Source organism: Phalaenopsis equestris, unplaced genomic scaffold (genome assembly GCF_001263595.1).
Source record: "Phalaenopsis equestris unplaced genomic scaffold, ASM126359v1 Scaffold000873, whole genome shotgun sequence".
NCBI classification, from domain to species: Eukaryota; Viridiplantae; Streptophyta; class Magnoliopsida; order Asparagales; family Orchidaceae; genus Phalaenopsis; species Phalaenopsis equestris.
Window position 1 is genome coordinate 1,352,599 of NW_018165313.1, and position 4,378 is coordinate 1,356,976.

Here is a 4,378-nt window from a genome sequence, read left to right on the forward strand (position 1 = left end):
TATATATAACCCTAGGATACAATATGTAATTACAAAATTACACATGTACCATACCGCAGACATATTGCCCCTGCACCCCCAACCCACCTTAGGAATCTCCCCCGATTAGACAAATGCTTCCGCTCACTCGCTCTGCTCCACTGGCTCGCTTAGTTCTGCTCCAACATTTGTCCCTTATCTGGTATATGAATCATACCAAACACTTCAATAATTCGGGAAGAAATGGGATGATAATAAAAGAACAACAAATGTGTCTTCTATGAAGCTATTTCAAAACCTTGAAACATTGCACATCAGATTCTGAGCTATATTCACAAAAGATCCGTGATAATTATTATTTCATTATAATTAGTTTAGTTGAGTTTGAATATAAATTCAATTTAGGCAAGTTTGAAAATAAAATCATTAATTCAGAATAAATAAAAGCTAGGCAAAGCACGTATTGAGTTTTATACGTAACTAAAAGAATTTAAGTGGTTGTTTGGTTGCAAGAATAAAATTTAGTAAATCTTGTAAATCCAAATTTATAAAATCTTAAAGAAATTAAATTCTAAAGAGAATAAATCAAAAAAACTTATGTGACTTTAATAGGATTTACTAAGTCTCACAAGCTTCCGCTTCTCTAAATCTCATAAAGCCTGCTTGCCACAGGATTTGATAAATAACTGTTATATGGTATAATTCAATTCAATGTAACAAGTATGATATTTAATATCATTACATCTAAAAATCATTGAAATCTTTTAGCTTATTTATTTATTATATATGATACACCACTAACAAATTTTTATCATCCGGCACGAATCTCGAAATATAACAAGGATCTCGAGACGATATTTTAAACAAGAAACGTTCAATTATTGAAGCCTAGAGAGAGTTTGTGGCATTGAGGAGAAGCTGCCGCTCAACATCACCGCCGATCATCGTCGACCACCGCTGACCTCCGTCGTTGTCCACCGCCGATCGTCGTAGACCACCGCAGACGACGGCCGTTGTCAACCACCGCCGATCGCCGGCCACCCCCACCAACCCCGCACCCCACCATCGATCACCACCAACGAGACGTCGTCGGTCAATGTTTTAATCTGAAAAATATAGTTACCATTTCCCGTCTATGGGACAGAAAATTTCTATAATCATCAATCAATAGTGGATTTCCGCAATTGGGCTAGGCCCCGTGATTTTTCACTTACGAGTTTTCCACGTAAAAATTTCTGGAGTCATCACCGCTTGTTTCTCTTTCATCTGTGTATGTGTTGAACTTGAACTTTCGTACAACGCAACGCTAAGAAGATAGTCCGTTACTCTACTGCCGCAAATTTTCGAGCACGCATCATATATATTCAATTCCAAACATTAACTCAAGTAAAACTAAATAAATTGAATTACACACCTCATAATGATGAGATATATGTTCAATTCCAAACATTAACTCAAGTAAAACTAAATAAATTAAAATTCAACAAACTTAACTTAGAACCCATAAATGAATTTACGCTAAAATAACATAAACTAGAAAAAACTATTTAAAATCAAATCTTAATTAAACTACATTCAACTTAAAACTAAACTCAAAACCTACATTACTCTAAATATAATCCTAAGCTAAAGCTAAAATATACATAGATATATTCCAAATGCAAATCATTAACAAAATTAATTAAATTCAAAATTGAATGACTCAAGCAGAAAAACACTCAATCATCCAATCCTAATTCATGCCTACTCCAAAACTAACTATATTCTCACCCAAATTTGCCTTTATACAAAGCTAACACTGAATGCTTACATATATATATAAATAGCAAGATTGTAATACATACCACTCAATACTTCAGTATATATATACACATAGCTAAACACCTAAACTTATGCATATACATTCCAAATACCTAAACTTCAAATGTTACACGCCACTGAAATCTTATGCATATGCATTCCTAACACCTAAGCTTCAAATGTTACATACATACCAAAATTGTTACATACATACCAAAATTACCAAAATTTGAAAAAGTCAAAAATGGGCTGAAGTTACCTTCTTCGATCCTCTCACAAGGGGCAATCGTGAACGGTTTTCGGTGGCAGGATGATAGTACGGCGACCAACAACGGCAAGAGGGAGGAGAGGAGCTGCTAGGGTTCGGTGTAAAGGGAGGAGAGAAGACTGGGGCGTGGTGTGCCAAGAAGAAAATGAATTGCAAGGCGCGAGTTGTGTTTTTTAGGTCTTTTGCGTTGAATTTATCGTCTACTTTGTGTCAATTTTTTTTACGCTTTTAAGTAAACATTTTACGTAGATTTATTCAACTCAAATCCGACGTGAAAACCGCTGCAGTAATATCATTCATTTTGCTGTTGTTTGTATATAATATTCAGGCGCAGAACAGACGCAAATAGAATAATTTTATGTTCACCGAAAATCAGTCGCAAAATCCGACTAAAATATATGCGTCTAAAATTTTCGACGCTAATTCAAAACTCTTCTTTAGTGTCAGTTTCTTTGTTAGGAAGTTCAACCAGTTCTCCTGTTAGGCAATTCAACCAGTTTTTCAACTATGTAGTTCAACCAGATCTCCAGTTAGGTACTTCAATAAATTCTCCAACTAGGCAGTTCAAACACTTCACCATTTTGACAGTTTACGAGTTTAATAGTTTGACAATTCAACAATTTGACAGTTGGATCGTTCGGTAGCTGGGCAATTCAACAATTCAACAGTGGGGTAATTTAGGCAATCCGACAATTCTACAGCTGGGCAATATGTTAGTTTAGTGATTAGACAATTCAGCAGCTGTGCAGTTCAACAATTGTATAATTAGGCAATTCAGTTGTTGGGCATTCAAAAACCCAACAATTCAAAAATTCAGCACTTATGCAGTTCGACAGTCGGGTAACTGTGCAGCTAAGAAATTCAGCAATTGACCAGCTGGGCAATTCAACAATTCATCAGATAAACAATTCAACAATTCGGGCAACGAATAGGTAGTTGGGCACCTCAGAATAATTTAGTATTTATATTTATTGGAGTGTATAACAATTTTCCATCAATAAAACACTCTGTTCTCTTTGGTGAACCTCATAGAGACTGTTTTTTAAAATGCCACTCACAAAAAACGCAGCATATCACAACAAGCACAATATAATTACAACACATGTATTAACAAGAGGCACAACATGAATTTTTTAGGCACTTATAGCCTATTAATAGTTTCCAAGCATCACATTAACGCGTGATTTAGACATATTCTACGGCATTAGCGCCTCAAATGCATTACAATAAGCCATACGACTCACAATACCTTAAAGAGCAGCAGCATTCCGTTCAGGTTGCAGGCCTGAGCATCCATGGCGGAATGCTTGTGGAAGGGGAGTCTATTGTGTCTATTAATAGTAAGGTGGGTGGTGTTGAGAAGCTTGCTGGGTCACTTTGCACTTTTGCTTGTTTTTCTTGTGCATTTTTTTATGCCTTCTTCATCTCAGCGAGCTGAACCAAAGAAGAAATAGCACCATTTCATACAAATACATAAATATGAGCTTGCTGGGTCACTTTGCACTTTTGATTGTTTTTCTTGTGCATTTTTTGACGCATTCTTCATCTCAGCGAGCTGAACCAAAAAAGAAATAGCACCATTTCATACAAATACATAAATATATATATATATATATATATAAGCTTGACAGCAAGATGAACATACCTCGTTCTCAAGGAGAAACTTATCACGCACGAGAGACTTCTCCTGCAAGAAGAAAACGCAAGAGAAAGTTGGGAAAAGTTTTTTTTGAAAGGCAAAATAAGAGTCATGAAAATGTCCCAACTATCATGGCGAGATTGGGTGCAAAGAAAAATGAGCTGGAAATGCATTTTATACTTTTAAAATTTTATTTGCACAAAGAAGAGACAGGCTAACAAATAGAGAAGAACATGCAAAGTGCATGGCTGCAAAAGAGCTGAGAAAAACAAAGGAGTTTAGAGCAAATGAAACTGGAAAACAATACCATTCATTGAATAAAGGGGAAGGTAGAAACAATGCAGCAAGAAATCTGACCAAGAATTGAGGCCAACCACAAGGCCAATAATAAAGGACCAAAAACTAGAGAGAAACTGTAGATGTAAAAAAAATCAATTTTTGGGTATTACATGTGTAAATACATAAGAATAGTGTGGTATGTAAGGAAGTAATTCTTCCTTGTTTTATTGAACGGAGAACGCCAGGATGGATGCCTTTCCCTGCCAAAAATAGCCCATTCTTCAATTTATAGATATGGCAGTCCAACAATGAATGGATAGCTTGGCAGTGGAAAGAAGACCGGGTTGAAGATTCAAATACCAAAATAAATGATGGTATCCTCAAAACGCCTACAATTATAAGCAATATTATGG

At 35.7% G+C, this 4,378-nt stretch overlaps 1 long non-coding RNA gene across 4 annotated transcripts in view; it reads right to left on the reverse strand.

The window, feature by feature from the left end:
- Positions 1–4,152, reverse strand: part of LOC110031962 — an 11,773-nt gene extending 7,621 nt beyond the window's left edge. The window contains exons 1-4 of one of the 4 annotated variants that reach the window (XR_002294804.1): positions 3,994–4,059; positions 3,693–3,734; positions 3,297–3,481; positions 88–178 (exon numbers count right to left, since the gene is read on the reverse strand). This is a non-coding gene — a long non-coding RNA (uncharacterized LOC110031962). Of the gene's footprint in view, positions 1–87; positions 179–3,296; positions 3,482–3,692; positions 3,735–3,993; positions 4,060–4,135 lie in introns of those variants that run through there. The other 3 variants (XR_002294805.1, XR_002294803.1, XR_002294802.1) reach the window with 3 other exon arrangements.
- Positions 4,153–4,378: the final 226 nt, after the last annotated feature.